Source organism: Lipotes vexillifer, unplaced genomic scaffold, assembly GCF_000442215.2.
Source record: "Lipotes vexillifer unplaced genomic scaffold, Lipotes_vexillifer_v1.1 scaffold842, whole genome shotgun sequence".
Taxonomy (NCBI): domain Eukaryota; kingdom Metazoa; phylum Chordata; class Mammalia; order Artiodactyla; family Lipotidae; genus Lipotes; species Lipotes vexillifer.
Window position 1 is genome coordinate 650,061 of NW_006794988.1, and position 25,220 is coordinate 675,280.

Consider the following 25,220-nt stretch of genomic DNA (forward strand, 5'->3'; position numbering starts at 1 on the left):
GGGAAAGAAGCAGGTTGCAAATAGACAAAAGGGAAATATACAAATCCTTGGCATGGAAGCCAACTTAAAGGGGAGGGTAGGCATGAGGAGAGATGGATTCCAAGGTGTAAAAGCTGAAACCAAACCATGAAGGTTAGAGACACTCTGATAAAAAACTTGAACTTTATTTTGAGAGAAATTTGGATCAACTGCATCAAATGTAGGAGTACTTTTTTTTTTTTTTTTTTTGCGGTATGCGGGCCTCTCACTGTTGTGGCCTCTCTTGTTGCGGAGCACAGGCTCCAGACGCGTAGGCTCAGCGGCCATGGCTCATGGGCCCAGCCGCTCCGCAGCATGTGGTATCCTCCCGGGCCGGGGCACGAGCCCGTGTCCTCTACATCGGCAGGCGGACTCTCAACCACTGCGCCACCAGGGAAGCTGAGGTTGAATAATTTAAAGTTGGTGGAGGATCATTATCAGATGTGCTCTTTAGGACAAACACTCAGCTATATTGAGATCGTTTAGTGTCCTTTGGAATCTCATTTTAAGTGAACAGCAGGCAGGTAGAGAGCTTATTTCAACTCAAAGAATGGAGAGATTCAGAGCAGGCACAGTACAGCTGTTCTTCCACTCACGGTGTAACCACTCTGAACTTCAGCTTGTTTCCTCTGTGTAAGGGGAATAATAATATTTCCTACTTTATAGGATTGTCTGGGAAACAACTGAGATCATGTAATGCAAGAACTCTATAATAAAGCCAAACACATAGGAATTGCTCAATAAATTGACTCTATTTCTATTATCATTATTATTATGGGTAATTTTTCAGCAATGTTTTTCAAGACATTCTATTATTCTGTGATGTTCCATAGATCTTGAGATTGTGTGGGAGAGGGAGAGGGAGACCAAATGAGAAAGAGAGAAGAAGGAAGTGCAAGAAGGGGAGAGAGATGCTTACCTGTCTCAGAGAACGGGGAGATTTCATTTCAATTGATAGGAAGACCTGTATAAATTCTATCATAAATAAACATTATGTTTACAGTTAGCAAAACGCATTAACCACTGGGGTGAAGTGAAGCAGCTGCTTAACAAAGCAGAGCCTCTCTGCAGAGGGAAAAGAAGACTTTAGTCAACCGAAACCGTAGGCTCCGGTGTTACTCAAAACACGTTTCAGTAAAGATCGTAATGTGTATTTTCACAGTATTAATTAAAAAAGAAAACTATTATCTGGAGGCAAATTAAAATGAAGAAGCTGTCTGATTAAAACTTCCATGGACCAAACATTACCGGTAGGTAGTCTCATAGAATCCAAGTGGAAATCAGGGTTAAGAGTAAAGCAGATCACACATACCCACAGTGACACACAAATAAATTTGCATACTTTTACAATTTTCACTAATGAGAGAATAGCCATTTGGTTTTATGAAGCAAATCAGGGAAGTCTATTGATAATTCTAGTTGTTTCCCACTCCCTAAAGAATCTAGCAAATATTATTTTGGTATAATAAGACTTCTTTAAGAGACACATGGCTTTAGTCAAAATGTCATGGAAATCTCTTCCTTCCTTTTCCAAACTTTTTTTCATTTCTGTTTGTGTCTGTGCCACAGCCATCATGTATGCTTTATGGTTAGATGAGGACTCTTCTTTTAAATGTGATGCCCAAAGACCAATATAAACACGTGGCTGGCTTTGTCTTTAACAAAGTAGAGCAGTGATAGCTGCAGCGCTTTGAAACATATCACAAGCCCTCAAATATGCCAACCAACACACCTGAAATTCCCCTATTTTGGCGGGTTACACAGCGACTATTCAAGAATTCTATTTTTTAAACTAAAATGCAATTATCTGTAGAAGAGAAGATAGTAATAAATTCCATAGGGCAACTGAATTGATTAGATGATCCCTTTCCTTTTTTGCAGAAAAGACTGAGGGTGGTGGTGGGCAAATAGACCAAAGGAGAAATTCAAATAGAGGAAAGGCCCAGAATAAGGAAACATAGTCTTTGGGAAAGAGGAACTGCTACTAAAGATGCCTGATAGGGCTTGTCATAGAACAGACAAACCTATAGCTTGCTTCTTGCCTATGCCTGTTAAAGGATTTCATACAAGCAACTACAGTGGAGACTTGGGAGGAAACTCTTAAATTCAGACATCCCAAAGGGACTCTCGGTCTGCTCATTAATGCCTGATTTACTTATTCTTTCTGATCTCTTGTCTTGCCAAAGAAATTTATCTCTGCTTCTTTCATATTATTTCTGACCCCCATAAAGAAACTCTTAAATTATTATTAATACCCTTAATATTTTTTGCTAACTCCCACATATTTCATCTAAGTTCTTCCTTGGTTTAATTCTTCTCTGTTTTTCCATGTCACTGTCAGCTCCCATTTTGATTGATGTTTGCTCCAGAGGTCACATCAGAATAGAAGTCAGAGGCGACCACCATCCTCACAAGGAATAATCTAACTCTGAATTCCTCACATTTCTAAACAAGTATACAGATGGCCAAGTCCTCTGCAAACTTAAAATGATTCCCACCATCTTCTTGTCTTATGAAACATGCCACATATACAATTATAAATGAAGGAATAAGCAAAGAATCTAGGAATATTGCCTAGCTCCACTTGGTGATTTTCAGATGGTTAGAAAAGAACAAAGGCTTCCGGTTTCTAGGGCACTTGTCTTAACTAATACACAGAACTGCATGAATACATAATGCAGATGAAAACTATAGGAAGAAGGGTCAATATGACTCTTTCTCTGCCTTCTGACACTTAGGTTGGGCAAAGATCCACCTGCACCACCATATGTGCAGCAGAGAACTGAAAAGCTCTTCTCCTTGACCTCCTGGGATTCCTACATCAGATGGGATTGAGCTGAAGGCAACAGCTGGCTTGCAGATGCACACGATTTACCCACATTTAAGTAGCCTGGGCAGAGGCAGAGACATCTTTGAATGTGTACCCAATTCCATGTGGTCAATCAAAAGACTTCAGTCTATTTGGATGTCTCTGGGACCTATGTCTTCCCTTTGTGTACAGACTGATGGAAACAGACTTGAGGGGGATTTTAACTGTGTTGGGGGTAAAGTGAGCATTTGAGTCTGGGTCAGTATGTGGAGTCAAGTCAGATGGATAATGGATGGTGTGATGGTCCTGGAATGCAGGCTTAGACTGCCCACTTGCAAACACATACTTATGAAGGAGTAATCTCACTGAAAGAAAATGAGGCAAGATCTAGCTGACGTGGCTGGAAATTGCTATGAACTAAGAATTAGATAACATAGGAGGCAAACTTACAGACCTACCAATCACCAGAGAATGAGCAGGGTCTTTTTTAATATATGTATGTAACGTAGTCCATGTTGTCTTTTTGCCTTGGTAAAAGACAAAAGCGCACATAATGTTTATCTTTTCTGGAATCCTTTTGCCTGACCCAGACATAGACAGGATCAACAGATAGAAAGCTGAAATATAATATTAGAAGCAGCCCACTTTCAGTTTGTAGGTACTTTAAGTTACCAGAAAGTGATAGTTTTTATCTTTTCAATCTAATTACACTAAAACAGATTCAGAAGGGACTTGGTGCCTGAGGAAAGTGTAGTGCTGGATAGTGTTTTAGGCCAGGCTCCACCATCTATGTTTTATTCTGGTCTCGGGTCAGCCGTCTACCAGCTACACCATCCCTAACATTGGCTAGGGATTTGATTAGCTCCTCAATTACTTAGTCAGACTGGCAGGCTGTTCCCTGGTGCTTAGGAAGGATGGTTCTGAGCTGCTCTCTAATTGTGAAACTAATTAGTTACAGAGCCCTCATGGGTGACTTATAATCCTCACTTTAATATTTTGTAGTTGAAAATAGAAATTCCGTAATAATATAAAAAGTTATTTTCATTCATTCTCTTAATTTCTATTAATGGCTTACTAAAATTGTTAATCCTAAACAGAGATTTAATTTCAAAGTTTCAAAATGAATATATTAATTTAAAAAATTAAAAACATACATGTATTTCAAAATATCAAAAAAAACTATTATACAAAGAACCCACTTTTTGTACAGCAGGTTATAAAATTTGAGGCAAATACAAATGCTTGGTGAAAAAATGGCACAATAGCTAAAGCAAGAGCTATACTAAATAATCATGCATATCAAAGAGCTAAAATACATTGCACATATGTATTTACAATTTAACCTGATAATATTGCCTATGAGGCATCTTTCCACATCCCAGATTTATAAAAATTTCTTTTTGTCTATTTAGCTACCTGCAAGTCTTTGAAAGATTCACTAAAATAAATAAACTTCCTTTACTGTAACCTACATATCCCCCTTTTCTCTCATTACCCTTGCCCATGTCTCAGGACATCCAAAGAATCTTGAAAACAACACAAACAGGAATGGAATTGCACAGCATGATGGGACCTTCCTTATGCGTGGCTGGCTCCCACTTGAAAGAGGGGAAAGAATGCATAGCAATGTTAAGTCTACATGCACAGCTTCTGATTTGGCCCATGAATTACAGATGCACTTCTGAGGGGCCATTTCCCTTATGGGTTCTGATGCAAAAACAGTGGATAAATATCTAATGCACTTGACCCAATATGTTAATCAGACGGTAAGGTAGATACCAATGGTCTCTCTATGCTAAGTTTAATTAATGGCATGTATAAGTGTATAGTCCCTTTCCCGTCTCCTTAAACTCTACATAATGGGATACATTCTCCCACACGAGCTGGAAAGTTTGTGTTTTCTAGTCATGAAGTTTTGCTCTCTATTGTAAGGTCAGCACATTCATTTCCCAGCACCCCCAGTTCCCAACTGCTATTTAAGCTATTAGTTCATTGAGTTCATCTGTCATGGGTCTGCTTTAACATGCTTGCCAAAGGCTCTGAGAGCTGTTCTCACTCTGCTATTTCTTTGTGCTAATGAATCACTTTGAACAAGTCAGATATAGCCTCACCATTGAATGTAATTCCTTATGTGAGTTCAGTGTAACAAAACCAGGCTGAACACTTGCACCTGCTCACTCAGCTATATCGTCTGTTCCTTTGTGAGGTGTCAAGGGTATCTACAAGTCTGTGGAGGGGGAAGTCTTCTTGCTCTGTCAACATGATAAGATGTGGCACAAGACTTATGTGTAAAGTGCCAAGATATATCCGCAAAATAAATAGGAAGAACTTACATATGTTTAAAGCTACTCAGAGTTCTCAGTAGATACAACTGAACTTGGCTTTTGAAATTAAATTCTCTCTTTCATGTGATTACAATTCTGATCATTATGATGATGATTCATTTAGCATTAGATTTCTCTAGAGATCTCCATTTAAATGGGGATAACTCTGATCCAAATGAGATTTGTCATGGCCATTGGTATATCATTCAGGAACTTAAAAATAGTATTTCAGTTTATTTGTTTATTTATTGTACCTTAGTGTCCTGTTTCTGCATAATCAGGGAATCTATTGTCATTTAAAATCCGAAACAGGGAGTGGGTATCCTCAGAAAAAGTGGTTTGTCTACCTCTTCAGACTCCATGACAGGGAAGACCCACAAGTCATACAGAAAACGCATCATTTGTAGCTGTAGACTATTCGGGCTTTAACCTGATGACTGAAACCACAGCCAGGTTGTTGTCTAGCTTATATGAGGGACACAATATAATTCCTTTTAAGAAATGAATCACAAAAATCTCAGTCATTTTAAATTAACTCATGAGATAAAGATTCTGGGTTTTGTGATATATTCTCATTTCAAGCAGGAGATGCTCTTCTGAGAATCAGAATCTGGCATAAAGTTTATGTGTATCTACTTCCATGGTAGCTTTTACCCTTTTACAGCTTTCTCTATTAAAAACTGTCTCCAGGGCTTCCCTGGTGGCGCAGTGGTTGAGAGTCCGCCTGCTGATGCAGGGGACACGGGTTCATGCCCCGGTCCGGGAAGATCCCACATGCCGCGGAGTGGCTGGGCCCGTGAGCCATGGCCGCTGAGCCTGCACGTCCGGAGCCTGTGCTCCGCAACGGGAGAGGCCACAACAGTGAGAGGTCCATGTACCTCAAAAACAAACAAACAAACAAACAAAAAACGCACACAGAAAAAACAAAAACTGTCTCCAGGGGCAGAAGGGACAGAGGCTTGGACCTGGGTGGTCCAAGCAAGGTAAGTGTTAGCAAGGTAAGTGTTGACTGATCTCACGAGAACCACCTGTGGGAACCTGGAAAAACCAGACAGTGCTGACAGGTGCAGTGATGACACACTGTAAGCTCCATAAAGTGCAGGGACAGCATCGGGGCCACCGTGCATTTTTTTTTTTTTTTGGCATCTCATTTTTTTATTTTTATTTTTTTATAAAGCAGGTCCTTATTACTTATCTATTTTGTACATATTAGTGTATATATGTCAATCCCAACCTCCCAAACCATCCCACCACCACTCCCCCCCCACCACTTTCCTCCCTTGATGTCCATATGTTTGTTCTCTACATCTGTGTCTCTATTTCTGACTTGCAAGCTGGTTCATCTGTACCATTTTTCTAGATTCCACATATATGAGTTAATATATGGTATTTGTTTTTCTCTTTCTGACTTACTTCACTCTGTATGACAGTCTCTAGGTCCATTCACATCTCTATGAATGACCCAGTTTCGTTCCTTTTTATGGCTGAGTAATATTCCATTGTACATATACCCAGAGAAAACCATAATTCAAAAAGACACATGCACCCAATGTTCACTGCAGCGTTATTTACAATAGCCAGGTCATGGAAGCAACCTAACTGCCCAACAACAGACGAATGGATAAAGAAGATGTGGTACATATACAAATACGTGCATTTTTTTTTTTTTTTTCAGTACGCGGGCCTCTCACTGTTGTGGCCTCTCTCATTGCGGAGCACAGGCTCCGGACGTGCAGGCTCAGTGGCCATGGCTCATGGGCCCAGCCACTCTGCGGCATGTGGGATATTCCCAGACTGGGGCACAAACTCGTGTCCCCTGCATTGGCAGGCGGACTTTCAACCACTGCGCCACCAGGGAAGCCCAGGGTGCCTTTACTTTTTAAATTTCCTATCTGAAGAATTTTCCATCACACTTTAAAAATTGTCCTCATCATTCAAGGTCTTTCTGAAGCCCTACCTACTCTATTTAACCTACCCCACTGTTGAGCCAGTATTGCTCTCTGTCTTCTTGAAATACATACAAGCCCATTTGCCTTCCAAAACAATTGTATGCATAGAGTTACATACACTTAATCTTTATTTGGTTGAGTTTTTTCTCCCCAGGCGTTAAGCTTCTCGAAGAAATTGTTCGTCTTGTTCTTGTGTCTTCCCTCCATAGTATATAGCAAGGCACATAATGAGAGCTAAAGAAATACTTACTGCTCTGACCAGGCAACATGACTTAGACCTATAAAAATCCCTGTGAAATTCCCATCAGCAATGACTTTTGTTGACTTATGATCTTAAGACTCTTAATCAAAACTTTTCTTACTTAGTATTTATTCATCACTCCTATATACATATGTTAAGTGCTATAAAATAGATGGGACACTGACACAACCTTGACCTCTAGAAATGACTCAAGATCATTCCAAATTTGACCCACGCCTTAGTTCTGAGTGCCAGACTTATGTCTTCTTTCTTGTTCCAGCAATTTACCTGTACATTCTCTTATCCTTTGAAATAATTTAAATAAGTGCAATATATATATGGGAGGCTTCTCCACGGAAGAAAATAAATATACTCACCAGCTGACTTTTCATTCCTGCAAAGCAAGTGCCTGAAATTCAAGGATAAGTCTACTGTTCAGCATCCCAACTTCACAATCCATACTTTAAGGTAAAGCTAGCAAATCACCCAAGCTATCAAAGAGCACATGCATTTTAAAGAAACATTAAGTAATACCTTTATATGCAAACTGCTCATATTTTTAATAAAGTAGAAAAAAAATGATTTTTCCCTTGACCATCAAAAGGCATGTGCAAATCAGCATTTGAAAATGCTAAAATAATTAGCCAATAGTTTGAATTTAGGGAGAATCTGATACTATTTTTCTGACAGACTGACAGTATATTATAAATTCCAACAATTTGTATTTTAAGGCCCCAGCTTCCCATGCCTGCCAGCCATGTCACAGCCTTGAGGAATTATGGCTGTTTAATCAGGGTTGAGCAGTTCCATGCTCAACCTTCAACCAGTGATGCTGTGCCCATGTTTTCACCAGTGACAGATGATCCACGTACTCTAGCAGTTCCTGCATGACAATACTTTAGAAGCCCTGCTAAAGTTCACCTTTCTCAATATATCAAAGTTTAACAGCACAATGACCTTCTAGTATTTGTTTTCAACGGTTTATAACCAACAGTTCATTACTTTACCAACACGGAGAGGAAGGAAGCTGGCTAATGCTCACTTACAGAGCAGGTACTGCAGCAGATAGAAGGACTGGAAATTGGACTGTGGGGAATCCCATACAGAAAAGTCTAGGAGGATACTAGCCTCTTAAGCTGGTGATGGGATGAGAGAGTTAGAATTATAACAGTTTTATCTGTCTTTTAGTGTTGCTTAAAAGAGGCATGATTCCTTCCATGACATTTTTTTTCTATGTATAGTTGGTCATTTCTGTTTAAAATTGTCACTGGGCCACCCGCTTTGGTCATGGCCATTCAGCCTAGACATTCTGGGATAATCCAGAAGTCTCGGCAGGCAAAGCATATTCTCCGGTGCTTGGATTTGGTGCTTGGATTTCCACCCACATTTGTGCTTTTCTGCTCTGGCAAAGAAAATGGGATCATATGTGAGTTGGGTGGAATCCTATTTGCCACCCAAGCTTAAATCTGAGCTTCACTGATGCAACTTGAGACTGAAGATGCAACACCGAGTTTGCTCATCCACACTAACAGAAAAGTACAGAGCTGGGATGTGAACCATGCACCCTGGTATCAGAGCCTGTCTCCTGATCACCACCTTATACAAGAGTATAAGAATATTTCTCACCAAGATTCAGCAGAAAACCTGTCTAAACCATCCACAAAATTCTTACCTATTTTCGAGGACTCTCTCTGAACCCACCGACATCCTGAGAACGTGTGTTTATATTTTTAGGAATTGTGATGCCAAACGGGACATAGGCCCTTACCCATCTTATAACACCAGGTACCCTCAGAAATCCCCTAAAAGTCACTTTTTTTGTAAAAAAAAAAACCTGGCTTTTCACCTGTTTGTTTCTAAGGAGACAGGGATTAGTTGTGTGTGCCCACATATGCAGTAAGAGTTCATCGCCCATAGTAACTCCAATTGACCTGAAGTGGTTACATGGAGGGGTATGTCGGAACAAATTGTGAGACAATCCGTCTCACAATTGTGACAAAAGTGTTGTTACCCATGAATAATGACTGCTATGGGGACTGGAGGCATGAAAAGAGGAGCACGTGCTAGATATTTGCCATCTGTGCCATATATCCTTGACACATAATTACAATGTCTTCTCAGAAATTGGATGAAGAAGGGAGATCTTACAGTTATCCTTGGATGATTTCTTTTCCTTTTCATCTCTTTCCGTCATTTATTCAGTTTTTCCCCTTTCTGATATATACTCTACATTAATTAAGTTTGGGAGTATAGAGATAGAAAAGAGGCCACGAGTAATATCTCCAGACCTAACCAAGAATCTTGAGGAGAGGAGTGGCAAATTTTCCAATGCCATTCTCTTTTGAACATCTCCTTTTAAATTCTAGTGGGTTTAAGAATAACCCAAGGAGCTTGTCTGAAATGCAAACTCTGGGTTTTACCCTCAAGAAATGCTGATTAGAAACTCAGGGCAAGTACCACAAATCTGTATCGAAAGGACACTCCAAATAACTCTGAGGCAGGGGCCTTTGGGCCACAATTTGAGCAATACTGTCCTAAAGCCAGGTAAGTTTCCCTCTTACCCATGAGCTGGAAGAGGATCTAATACCAGTTAGAGCACCTGTTCTTTTTTTCCCATTTTTGGCTCATCTAATACTCTCCCAACAAAGTCACTGTGAGATGTTTTAACAGACGTCCCACAATCTTATGTTTCCAAATGAAATTGGAAAAGTCCTATTCCTGGGCTCCCTACCCCTCTCAGCTCCCCATTTCCTCTGTCCCCTGCTTCATCCCTCTTATTTTTTGTCTACACTGAGTTCCATCTCCTCACCCTCACAGATCATGAATTATTTTAAGGATGGATGTATGTCTTACTTTACTTTGTATTACTTATAGTGAGCATACATAATAAGCATTCAACAATGTGTTTGAAAGGGAATAAAACAGATCGAGCCCTTCATTGATTCAACTGTCCTCTTGAGTAAGTCGGTTCATGGCTCAAGGTGCCTATTTATTATGGTTATTCATGATGTTGATGAAGATAACAGCAACAACCATTAAATGAGCTTCTTTACCAGGTGCATAATATTGTGCTGTGCTATTTTACCTTCGTTTGTCATTTCACTTATAACAATCCAGCAAGAGTGTCAGTGGAAGCCAAGAGGAGGAAAATGGGCAGACCCTTAAGATGTAAGGTCCTTTCTCATCATGTGGAAAACAATGATCACTTAGCCCACAACCAATCAAACCACATCCTCTGGAGCTGCTGAGTGGAAAGAGTTGACTCCTAGGCATTAATCATGTCCATATATGAATGAGGAGCTTGTGTGGAAAGGTAGTTATTTATAAGCGGGCAGGCATGCTCACTCCCACTTCCTTTTCACATACACATAAGCACTGAACTTTTTAAGACACAAAGGTGTCTTTCAATTTATCCTTTTTTTTAAGACTTGTATGGATATAAGGATTACAGGTTTCCTGCCTGTCCAAGAAGAGTGATCGCTTTGCTCTCTAAGAACTTAATTCCCAGGCTTAATTATTATGCGAGTGTGCCAGTGTATTAAGCCTGTAGGCCAAAAACAATTCGAAGTCTATGCTGCATTGACTTTCAAATTATTTCATTTCTAATTCAGATGCACGCTTTCATTAAGGCATTTATCACTTTTTCATAATCAGCCAGATTGTCCCATGACTGCAGTCCTCAAAATCCATAGCCCCACCAGGTCCACATCAGTAGCAATAATTGACATTTCATACCCTCCCATGCTGAGTCAGGCTTGGAGGCTCCCCACCCACCTCCCCACAAGTACTTCACTTCATCTTTCAACGTACTTCCTACTCATAGAAAATTTATCAAGTACTGCAGACCTTGTCAGCGAAGATGTTTGTTCTTAAGTATCAGGCCATTGTGGGGCTCTTGGAAAGGTGGACACTTTATATCACAGAGACATGCAGAATTTCTTGAAACTAGTCAAATTGCTTTTGTCAATTAATCAGATTTATTACTTCCTCAAATGTGTCACATTCTTAGAAAAAATTAACAAATACAGATATTCAACAGTCTTTGACAAGAGAAATTAACAAATCACCAAAGAATCTTGAAGTCATACCAAATGTTGATAACCTAGCCCTTGCAAACATAAGTCCAATGATGGATAAGCCAACAACAGCCTTAAAGGACCAATAGTCCTTCACCATCCAGACCTCCAAACTTCAGGGAGGAATGTTCCCACCATGCATATCATATATTATGATATATGGGAGGAGGAGGGAGTTTCTGGGATATTAAGAATGAAAATTTTTTCTTTTACTTTGTTCATAACATTTTTACTCTGTACTTAATTTTTTCCTTATTCTACACTTTGGAGCTAAGGGATGGAGTCAGATACAGGGAAGGGAAAATACTTGAAAAATAAGTGAAATTAGGAAGCACCCCATAGGAAAGAAGGCTGAAGTGGAGGATGTTTCTGATTACCTTGATGACTTAGGTTTGTTTTCATCAAAGAAACTTGAGAACAAGGGAAACCTTGTAGATTTATGACAGAAGAGGTATGTCAGTAGTACTAAAAAAAAAAAAAAAAAAAAGGGAAGAAAAAAACCCCCCCCATTTCCTAAAAAAAAAAACTTTTAGAAAAAAAAAAAAAAAAAAAACGGCTGATCTCTTGCTATTAAAAATGTGACAGTGACCCCTGAAAAACAGCACTTTTTGGAAAATCAACTACAATAATATACATCGCACTGTTTGTTAAAACTTTAAATAGCATATTCATTACCATGGGTAATGTTGTTAAAAGTTTAGTGCTTAAATAAGCAATTTATTTGATCTCTGAAAAATTTAATCTGTTTTAAACAGATCTGTTAAGCAAAACTAACTTAAGAATAAAGATTTAATTTTGACTTTTGGCTTAGGGGGAGATTTTCCATATATATATGATATTTTCCATGTCATATGATATACATGATATGTTTATACATGTTTTATATATATTGAAGATAGATGGATATATAAACATATATATATATATATATAAAATACATATTATATATTATATTACTTGACAAAAGAGATGACACCCATTAATATTCCAGGACATTGCACCTTCTTTCTCCAAGTTTCTTGCATTCTCTTTCTCATCCTTGCAGATGGGATGGGAACTGTGCAGTCACTTACAGTCAGCAGCTAAATAAAAATCTGGGGTTTTGTGTCCTAATTTGGGATAACTTTCTGATTTGGAAGAAACTGCCCTCTTAGCGCTACCAGGGAAACCCATACTCCTCTTCTCACTGTAATACACCTGGAGTGGCTGGAAAACTTCATTAATAAGTACACTCAGGTTTAAGCCAACCTATAAAAAATTAAAGAAAGAAAAGGTATTCTATGTAGGATGTATGATTTAAGGGCAACCTGAATAACAATGGAGAGAGTTCTGTGTATCATTAATGGAAACCTGGACAGTTCCTACCTACTAATGAATAATATTCTGACAAGCTGAGAGCTAAATATTTGGGTGAGGCCTTGGAGATTCCAGGAATCCTGAAACTAATTAAGGTATAAATATGAGTGTCCTGAAAAGCACCAGGATAGATTTGGGGAGAGGAATGTACATCAAGACGACATCACTATCCAGTGAATAGTCTCAGGTGGGGTAGGATGTCTAAATGGAATTGGGCATCTGGAGGGCATGAGAGGAATTTAAAGAGTGTTTGGGAGACCTAAGGGAGAGGAATTTGTATTTTTGTGTCTTTTTGGCTTCTGATCTTTATGTTGATCTACTTATATCAAGGAAAATAGAATAAGTCAAGCTGATGTGAGAAAAAGAAAAGTGCTTTTCCATTGCTTGGAGGGGGTGAAGTGGGGCACAGTGGGAGGATGGTTTCTGGCCGCTCCTGGGACGGCAAATGAGACAAGAAGTCCCATGAGTGTTAACGAAGTCTGAAGCACAGAGTGTGGAGGGTGAGCGTGATCACGCTCAGAGATTTGCTTTGTGTATCATCTGAAACCAATCAAGGAGCAAAACTGCAGAAAGCTCTCTTGGCATCTATTCCACCATTGATACTGGGGGAAGGGGAGAGGATTTATACATAGAGACCCCCGTAAACACTAATGGAAAGTAGGCGGGTAAATCCCATTGTGCATGAGAGCAAACACTGCCTTTTGGGGGGGTGGTAATTAAGAGCTAAAGAAAGCTTACAGTTGCTCACAACTGCACACATGCTCCTGGTGAAAGCCCGTTCGAAGCAGCGTTGCAGTTGCTTTCTTTAGTTTCAATGGTTGGAGCCTAACAGTTGCTAACCACCTCTCGCCCTAGTTCTCTAAAGGAATGAAAGGGAATGATGTATTGGAAATGACATTACTTGACACTATCAGCAGAGGGGTTTCAAGGAGAAAGTACAGGCAAACAAGGAGAGAAATTCAAAATGAATCTAAAATTAAGCAGAATAAACAATAAGTGGCTCAAAGGAAGCAAACCCATAATATAAAGTCACAGCCAGCACCCCATCCTTTGGAGCTGTAGCAGAAAGAGGAGTTGTGTGAGGACCAAGAATATGGATACTAGTGAACAGCATGTCTGCAGACTGAAGACACAAATCTTCAAAGAAAGTACTCCAATGACTGCAGGAATGGGGAAGAGAAGGCGAGAGTTACAAAGCAATCCGTCTCCTACTCCTCTATGCGAGACCTGGCAATATAGTGGTATACATTCATTCTGAGTTCCAGAAATATCCAAGGGCAATAAAAATCCTTGTCCCTTACCAGGACATGCTCAAGCTCCCAAAGCAACACTTGCACTTAACAGGTGGGACCCATGTCAGAAAACAATAATGAAATTTTACAAATATTAGAAGCATGCAAAATTGCTTATTTGTTAATTGTACTGATAGAGCATGAGGAAGTTCTCACTGGGGAACAGGTCATGAAGGCATGTTTTAATTCACTGCAAATTCAATAAGTATTCAGAGCATCTTCATCTTTGATGACTCTAGCTCCCTGCCCATAGCCTGTCATACAATATAATCTCAGCCTAATAACTGACTGGCTGAATAAATAAATGAGGTTGTTAGATAAGCTAATTTTGAATTGAACAACCTTCCTATCTTGAGAGTAATCAGTTTGCTCTCTGCTTCTCAGTCCACATCTAGAGTAATGTTTTTCATTCTAAGTAACCCAATTTCAGAGAAATATTGATAAAGAATAAGTCCAAGAAGGTGAGATGTCCGTGAACAGTGTTACATGAAATCTAGGTGAAAGAATTGAAGAAAAATTTTCTACAGTAGAAAATACTTAAGACAAACAGCACATCAGCTTTTGCATATTTGAAGGGTTGCCACGGAGAACACAGATTTTTTGTGGATGAAGCAGTTTCCTTGTTAGAATAGTTTCAGCTGCTCTAACAGAGAGACTCAATAACAGAACATGAACTAAGCAGTTCAGGGCTGACATGGCAGCTTCAAGGTTTGGGGGGAGGGGGTCCAGGATCTTTCTATCTTTCTCTCCCAGACTCTGCAAAATGTTTCCATATCTTGGTCCAAAATTGCTGCTCCAGCTCTCACCTTCACATCTAAACTCCAGGCAGCAGAAAGTCAGAAAAAGAGGGAGGGAAAGCATGTGCCTTCTTTTTAAGAGTAAGACCTGAAAGTTTCAAGTATTTCTACCCACATCCATTGGCTAAAACTTAGGTATGTGGCCACATTTAACCGCAAGGGAGAATAAGAAATGTAGATTATTTTTGAATTTTTAAAATTAATTTTTATTGGAGTATAATTAAGAAATGTAGATTTAAGCCACTATTACTATGAAAAAGAAGAGAATAGATAATAGAGGAAACTGGCTATTTCTTCCAAAGTCACATGTATAGAACATGGATCATTTGTTGAAAATTTGTGGGAATGATTTCAGGTAGCTGGGTAGGTCCCTTGACATCTATATGGACTAATTTTAGGAAAGGATTTCTAGCAATTGGATATAGCATCTTATATAAAGTATAATATTAATATATGTGCATTACCTATAAAATATGTATATTAACACAACATATAACATATAATGAATATTATACCATAAGTAAATGCACTTACCTATAGCATCTAACATTTATCTATATATGACACATGTTGAATAAATGATAATTAGAATAATGATAAAAGAATAAAATCCCTTCGGCATTTCTTTTGTGTTTCCACTTATCTATCTAATCTGATTCAGTCCTGTTCAAATCCAAACCCTTCCTGATTTGGAAGAAATTGCCTTCTTAGTGTGGCCAGGGAAACCCACATCCTTCTTTTTACTGCATTACGGCCAGGGTACGTGGAGAAACTCACCAATAAATGCACATAAGCAGTTTAGGTCTGACAGAGCAGCTGCAAGATTATTGTCTACAAAGTGAGGATAATAAAGATGCCTCTCTCTCTACCTTGTTACTGGAAGGAGGGAGTAGAACTATTGTGGTATCAGAATAGATAGGTGTAAACAGGAAACAGTCAAAATATTTTATATGCTGTATTTAATATATTTGCATATGTCTAATATTTTTATATGCTATTACATATGTTACTACGAAATGCATTTATATTTTATATGTAACTCATATATTAACACTGTGCTTTATATAACATACAATATCTACCTTAAATGATTATCATTTAAATGTAGGTATAATTGCAAATACTACCTTCTGAAATACATTCTACATAGAACAGATCAATGAATTCAACCAATAAGTGCATAAAAACATGCTAAACGGCACTAGTTACCAGGAACATGCAAATCAAAACCATAATGAGATACCACTTTACATCAACCAGGATGGGTATAATAAAAAATATAGCAACAAACATTGGTGGGGGTGTGGAGAAACTGAAACACTCATACATTGTTGGTGGGAATGTAAATGGTGCAGCCACTTTCAAAAATAGTCTGATGGCTCCTCAAAAGGTTAAACATAGTTACCATGTGATCCAGTAATTCTATTCCTAGGCATATATCTAAAAGAAATTTAAAAAGTATGTCCACACGAATATAAGTATGTGACTGTTCATATAAGCATTATTGCTAACAAGCAAAAAGTGGAAACAATGCAATTGATTAACTACCCTATGTAATGAATGGTAATAAAGTGTGGTATGTCCTTAAAATGAAATATTATTTGGCAATAAAAGAGGAATGAAGTACTGATACCTGCTAAAACATGAAGAACTTTATGCTAAACATATGCTAAAGAAGCCAGTCACAGAAGACTATATATTTTATGACTCCATTTATATAAAATGTCCAGAGTAGGTAAATCTATAGAGACATTGATTAGTGTTTTCTTTGGGCTGTGGAGACAGAGGGAAATGGAGTAAATGAAAATGTTCTAAATGGTTTATGGTGATGTTTGTACAAGTCTCTGAATATACTAAAAACTGCTGAATTGTACACTTTGAGCGGATGCAGAGTATATGAATTTATTTCAATAAAGCTATTTTTTAAAAAGTAAAAGAAAATGTTAATGTCCTAGAGCAGGAGTCTTAAGCATATGATCTGAAACTCTATGGACTATATTTGAACCCAGCATGTAGATGAATGTTTTTAATATATTAGCTTACATATATGAAAGATCAAGAAATACATGCCATGAGAAGCTCAGCTGTGAATCATTTCAGCCTAGATTCTAGGACATGGGTACCATCCCTGGGTACACCATCCTCCAGTTGCTGATTAAGAACAAGTTGGTGATGCATCTGAGTCATAAACAATATTAACTGTTATTAACTTCTGATAATGAGTCTACTTTTGGAGAATAAGTTAACTTTTTATGAAACCCCTAAACTAAAAGTGGAGCCACCACCTGTAACACCAACTAGAAAGGCAGAGTTTAGGTGTGGTCTGATGGAAAGCATTCAGTTCTTTTAGAATAGTTCTGATATAGGAAAAAACAGTATTATCATTGACTTGATTAAATCTGACCAAAGATTAAAGCTAAGTCCATAACTGTTATTTTTATGGAAATAGATTTAGTGTCTCCCATGGGCCTGCTCTTAATTTCCTTCAGAAAACCCAAAACCTTTAATAACTGAAAACCTGTACTCTACCCTTGTTATCAACAAAGCTGCATGTCCTCATGTCTATTTAAAGTGCAATAACTTGGCCAACTTTGAGAACACCTTGGCGTCCCCATTGGTGCAGTGAAGAGTCCCACGCTGGAGCCTCCGCTGAGTTCGCCCCCTGGTGGTAGCACAAGGGGAAATCCCTACCATCTGCCAAATACTACTCATTTTCTACTGCTCGAAATACATCGTTAGATATAAAAAGCTTAAATGTCCAAAATTTCGGGGATCTTGGTCCTAATGCAAAGAAGAATGTGTCAAATGTAAGACAAAAATTCTTATTTTTCCCCTCCTCTGATTCAAGTGAATCTAGTACAGGAATTACACAATCCTCACTTCAACAATTGTTCTAATTTTTCTTTGTTATTATTTTTGGCAGTTCTTATCTTTTTTCTTTCCTAATTTTAATTAGTTTCTCTTGTCTTAAAAGATTGATTGAAACTTTTAGTATTTTTATTTTTTCTATAACTACAGTCTCCCAAGCACTGCTATCTCAGATAAAAATGCATACTACAGAAAGCAGTTTACTCAAAATACAATACCTTGAAGCAAGTGAAAAACTTCTTTAATGGCCCAGCTTCTGTGAATGGTTTGATGTATTACCTTTAGGCCTTCCAGACATTTTATAATCAGACACTCTAATACTGAATGCTCTCTGTTGGCTTTCCTTACATCTATTCTGTGCAACCTGTTTCCCTAAGTGCTTCTGTTCTTGCACTATCTTGACCCAAACTTCTGTTGTTAATTATTAGAGCAAAAATTAAAAGTGATCATAGATCTTGATGATCCTATTGTTATTAGGCAAACCTTTGGCCAGCTTCCCTCCTCATGATTTCATTCACATTTCAACAGAGATTAATTGTGTGTCTGCCATACCAGCTCATTTGAGGTCTATTTCTTGAATCAATATCAATCATTTAAATGTGGTGTGGTCCTGTGGGATTCAAATTAGTCCAAATGGTAACTGAGCTGCTCTATTCCCAGAATTTGGTACCCACAGTTTTCCTTTCCTCATCAGAGCAGAGACATAAGCAAATTCAGTGATAAAGAGCATTGACCATTCATGCAGGCAGTTATAAGCTGATAGTGGTAAAGCGATACTATATTTTCACAAGCGTTTTCCAATAACTGCTTGCTGGCTTATCAAGTTAGGCAATAATTACCGGTAACAGGAAACATGCTTGGATTCAAAGCTTTATTAAATAAGAATTTGTTTTCCCTTCTCCTTTTATACTTAAACAAATTATCCTATTTATATCTACTTCAACATTTCTTTTGTTCCTAACTCTCTTACAGAGACATGTGAGCATTATTAAGACACAAAATAGCATTTCTTTCTTTATATTGAAACTACCTGGAAAAGATTTCACATTGAAAAGAAAGACCATAATTGTTGATAAGGAAAACAACTATTCACAAAAATCATTTTGTGCATGTGATTGTTGTGCCATGAGTGACTAGAAGTTTTCTTAGAATCATCTGACCCATGTCTTCATGCAAATGGAAAAAGGAATACATAGACTATTGCTTTGTGTTGCTATAATAAATACCTCTGTTCCCTTGAGACCAACAGTAACAATCATTTGTGGGGTTATGGTGGTGACAGGAGTTATAAGTTGTCCCATAACAAGGTAATATGAACATGTTCCCAGAAACTAGCATTGTTCCCCAATCTGTGTTTGCTGAAGTTGTGACATTTAATGGGCTATTGCCCAAGCTTTTGCAGTGATATTCTAATTAACTCACATTCCCCCAGTGATTCTATTATTACAGATAGAAGTAATAATTCATGTGCTAATATCCAACTCTGTAGCCAGAGGTTGAGAAATCTAGACTATGTATCAAAATTTTAGTTCAATATTCATGCAGCTTCTAAGGTGCTAAGGCAGGTGATGAAAGAACATCAGATTTCTTGCCTGGTCAGCTACCAACATGTTCAACTGTATGTTATTTCTTTTTCCATTTCTTGGGGCAATAAATGAACTGACTTGAATAATTGACATTCTAAAGCTAGCTCACCTTAGAAATAGCATAATACTTTTATTTAACCTTCTAATTAGGAGAAAGATTAAACGAGATAGTATATATAGAATACTTGGAATAATGCGGATCCAGTGTAAGCACTCTGTAATGGTAGTTGTTTTATAGATGAGGAACCAGGCACAGATTTGTTAGTGTTTTCCAAAGGTCACATAAATTAGTTAACAGGATCATCAAACCCAGAACTCAGAGTTCCTGTCATCTAATTTAATGTTCTTTTACTGCACCAAAGAGTGACATGTAAAAATCTTTTACTTAGTTTTATACATAATAGCCAACATGTTTTTTGAAAAATCTATTGCTCTGGATTCATTTTAATTTTATCAGCTTAATATAGTTAGGATGAATCAAATTATTCATAAGTCTAGCTCTCTAGACCAAAAATTAACTCTTATAAACCCTTCAGATTCAATCATTATGAATACCCATATTTCAGCTATCCCATGTATTTTTGGAAGAAACTACTTAATTTTTATTTCTAAAGCAAACAGCATGCCATTGATAATAATTGTTTAAAATATTCTTTTAGTATGTATTTAAATAAAATAACCAGCCAATATTTCTGAATACATATTGCACACTTTTTCATTCTCCAGATACTTATTGAGTCCCAGGCACCATTAGAGCTGGAGGTTCTTCTTTGCTAAATGAGCGGGGGAGGATGGTTGGTATCTAAGGCAAAATGAACAGATGGTCAATTGGATAAAAGGGTAGAGTTCAAAATAGTCTCTTAACCACCTTTTGCACTTAAAACCAAAACCTCTAGTTGTGGCCTTCTTCATAATCATTGTTGAATGTTCATCAAAATGATTCAAATAATGCCCCTGACTTTGTATGATACATGACATGAGTGGATCATTTTTATGGTAAAAGCCTCAACTCAATATTAGATCACAACACTTTGTGGTCGTTTGCAAGAAAACAGGGAATTTCCTATTACTCTTCTTTTATCATCCATATGGTACCTTTAACACAGCCAGGAAAATTCTACAGAACAAGTGCTGGACACCTTTCCATCCTAACTCTGGGCCCCTCAGCTAATATTTTAACTGATTAGATCGTCTCATTGCTGGCCTCTCAGTTTTCTAATCAGATCTTTAGCATGGAGATGGAGCTAGGTCAGGCACCACCAAGAAGACATTGCTTAGAAGAATAAATTACCTCTAAAAGTGCCTCCTACATAATTAAGCTAGCATTACAGCTACTTCACTGACAAATTTCACTCCAGCGTTCCCCGTGATCTGGCTCTCCAGTTTTCTCTTATTTCAGAGCCCACTTGTTCATATTCCTCCCACCACATGGATCCTCTCGTGCTCCTTGAACATGCCAGGCACAAGGAGTTACATACTTTTCTGTTATTATTCTTTTTTTCTTTCCTGCTTGGAACCTCTTCCCTAAAGTATCCACGTGGCTACATCTTCAGACTTTTGCATAAATGTCACCACTTCAGTGAAATCTGTCCTATATCCTTTTTAAAATTTTACCGCCAGCATCCTTTCATTGCCAGCCGCCTCTCCTGCTTTATTCTTCTCCAGAGCACTTACCAGCAACTAACACATTCCATATTTTAATGTGTATCTGATTAATTAATTAGTTTATTTGCACCCCCATTCCTGCCCAGAAAGCAAACCTTAGAGGGTAAGGAGTTTTCTGTTTATATCACTGCTAAACCCTAAAAGTGTATGTGGCATATGCTAGGCATTAAATACATATTTAAAAGAAATGAAGTTTCTCCTGTCTCCATACTACTCCTTCCTCAGTTGAGATTCAGGTCATCAGATGACACTTCCTGTTGACTCCAATTCATAAGTAAACTTCTTTAATCGCTAAAACACTCTCCAAACCATCCCCATTTATCATACTCCGATCCAAAGCTATCCAATATTCTCATGCTCAGAATAACAAGAACTCAAGGGTGATTATCTTTCATGTGCTATACATTAATTAATTCATTATCTTATTCATTTATTGTTAGTTCATGTGTTTCTTCTCCACCCCCATTCCTAAGCATACACATTAGAGGTGAAATTCCATGAAAGTAGGCATTTAGCTTGTTTTTTTTTCAACAATGAATGGCCAGAAGAGAAAAGTATATACATGTGCAATATTTTTAAGGGACATAAATTGAATTAACTATGTAGGCTAATCTCTAAAATCTAGAAAGAAGTATGCTAGGCTCTAGGAGGTGAGATTCTGGGACCGGATCTTTCACTTCCTGCCATTACTTCTCTACACAAATTTTATAGTCTAAACAAGTTGACCTTTTCCGAACAAAATCCCCAGTTTTCACTCGAGTGATTCTGCTTACACCATTCTGCTTTCCTGAGGAATTAGAACCTGACCTCATAGTAGCTTATGACAGTCTTTCATATGCTTGCTAATCATCCCTCGAACACGAATCCTTTCATCACCTTCTCTTTTAGCATCACAGTCGTCTTTTCATAGTGCTTTAAAAAAGGCATGTAGGGGAAGTGTTGGTACAAAAGTATGGTAATAACAAGGAGAATGTGTGTCTTGTCCATTAACTGATCTCAAGGAGTTTACAGATTGTCACTGCAATCTGATGTGTGCATGCTTTGTAAGATCAACTAATACTCATTGACAATTTATTACTTGCCTAATTGATAAGTTCCAAAAGCAGGGTCTGCAAATAAAGGGACTCAGAAGGAGCGGGAACAAGGCAGTGACTCCTTCCTACATAGTGGAGTGTCAGTTCCTGCTGGACAGTATGCCAGGGCTCATCTCTTGACAAACTATATCTTGATACTCCCACTTTATTTTTCTTCCTGCTCACTGCACATTGTCAGGATGTCCCAGATGAAAAGTTATAACTTCCTTCAATGATCTGAATATATTGTTTTTTCTCCAGAACTGATTCTTCTCTAAAAGCCTTCTCTAAAAGGTTATGGCTTTTCAGTCCCACAGAAAGATAGGAATTCCAGGTATCTAGTCAGGATTTCAAACTGACGTATCAGAGGGAATATTTACACTGCATGACTCCAGCTAATAGAATGCCGTATTCTTTGATGCGTAGGGCAAGAAAAGATGAAGAGAAGGGTTCAAAAGGCACAAGGGATATGACCATTTTGGGTTTTACCCTAAATGGAATAATTAAATATAAGTTGTAGGAAAATGGATGGGATTGTTTAAAAACAGATTACATTTACACATACCATACTTTGGTAAGGAGGCCAAATAGCTTAACTCATGGCACTATTATTATTGACAATTGTGCATATAATATGAAATGATTATTTTTACAAATATATATCTACATCACTTAGTGGAAGAATGAAAAGATGACGCACTAATATACATATGTTGTGCAGACACATCCACTAATGTATTCACATAGAAGAAGCATTAATACCACTTATAAAACTCTCATTGTTTACGGTTTTGTACTGTGATCAGTCCTCTACATACATTAGCTTATAATTTCACTCCTTTGATTTCTTCACTGAAATTAGTACAATTTTGGCAAATAGAAGATATTCTAATAAATACATGTTGGGTTTGGGTTAGTGAGGGAGTTGAGCAAGGAGAGGACTAAAGTGAGAGAAAAAAGAATGGCTTGGGAATTTGACATTCATAACTGTGTTTCCAAATTTTTCTTGTGTCTTGTAGCTTTGTGTTGTATTCAGGAGGTATCAGTGAATGATTTTCAGACTCGTCTTCTCCTTTCCAATTAAATCTCTCATTTTTCATTTAAATTAGAGACATGTTACTCTCTCAGTGAGCACCATGATGAAAGTATGAGAATAATACACATCTAAGGAGAAGAATTCAGAAAAAATAAAATTTGGAACAAATACATTTGCAGAGTACAGCAGCCACTTTGACAAACCAATATTTTTCAAGGTCAATGCAGGAGTCTTCGGGCTGTTGATCATACAATGAAATCCTCTACCCTAGAGGAGCAATGCTACATTGTACACATGTAATACCCTCAAAGAGCTTCAGCCAAGTGACATTTCTAATACAAGCCACAGGCAACATCTAGCAATGTGTGTGGAATTGCTTTGTGTCTAGAATTTCAGGAAAATCAAATGAGTTAAAGTTCTTTAACCATACAAATCTCATCAGTTTTGCTCTTTGTTATTTCCCCACTCTGTTTTTCAATTAAATATAATTCACGGCTGAACTAAAGTGGCCAACAGTTATTCAGGACTTAAAAGATTCTTAGAAACCCTTAGGAAAGAGACATGGACCCAGAAAAATTTGACACTATTCTGGTATATTTAGAGGCACCTTCTTCTACTTTCTCCTTTCAATTTGTTATTTGTCATAATAAACAGATTTGTTCTGAATCAACAAATCCAAACCAAGGAAAGAGAAGACTTCAAGAGGGTCAAGGTGAATTAACTTCCATGCAAGAGAAGTTCTTCAAGATTTTCATTTGCATGTAGGTAGCAGTGTGGTGATGAGCTTGGAGACATCTTTCATTCCAAAATGTATCTATGGGCAATCGGTGCAGTAAGTAGCATCTTCTATATGACATGATCACACCCAAACTGTATGGACTAGAGGTCAGTTACTTTTATAACATGCTTTCAGAAGACACTACTTCGTTTTGATTCATAATTTCAGTTTCACAAAAGAATGAAGATCGAAGAGCCATAAAACCCAATAAGAATAAAATCACTTCATGAGTTTGTTTTTGACATTAAATGAAAACAGATTTTGGTTTTACTTAAATCTTTCACAGTGTCATTCCAGAGACCCACTGAGAATGGTTTTATGTTCATGCTAAACATTAAAAACTAAAATTTTTAAATAATGAAAAAAATTGACCACACTGAAAAAGACCTGAGTATTTTTATTGACCAAACTAAATGAAACGCAAAAAGTAAGTGCTATGAAGGATAAAAGCAAATTGGATTATTTTATTCTGTCCAGTTTTGAGGAACCTAGACTGCTGTTGTTTTCACAGTGAAAAGACCAGACAAAATTGCGACAACAACCTCAGCCCAGCATCCATTTCCTAAAGTCACGGAACACAAATATTTATTCCTAGTTCTATAACCCTAAAAGAGTTACAAATGGGCAGAAAAGTGCAACAAGATAATGAATTGTGTTTTGAGCTGTTTAAGAATTAAGTATTCCTCCACACATTAGTAAGTTTAAAGTTTACAGTTACACTTGTTTTTTTGTGGAATTGTGGCCTGCAGTCAAAAGAACTGTTTGGGGAACGTTAACACTTATCTAATAGTTGGAAAATCAAAATGTATGCTCAGTTGGTTTCAGCACACGCATGGGATGGCCGACCAAAGATCTTAAGGGCAAAGTAAACCATTTGAATCTACAAGAATAGAAGATAGTATTCAAACTTCAGTCAATTTTCAGTCACCTGTTTTAAGACAGTATACCATTTATAAGCCAGCTTAGCCTACTTTTCCTGTTGCCTAGCCAAACTATGCCTAGGATATAAAAACATTTTAATATAAGCCTAAGCAAAAGGTAATTAAGAAGTTAAATTAACTGAGAAATATATTTAAAACCAAACATGAGTAACAATATTTCTGCAATGGATACTAACAATATGAGACTACTGCCACTGCTGCTACTTTACTAACACACACATTTGAAAGTCGACCTCCTAATGCTGTCTTGGACGTGTAAAAGCTTTGCATTGTAATTCTTCAAACGTTCTATGGCAACCAGATGTCAGTTGAGGTCATCCTACCTTTGAAATTTACGCAAAACTGACTTGAATCCTTTGACCCATACCCCTTGCAACGCCCCAGGTCCTGCACAGAATGCCACGTGATTCA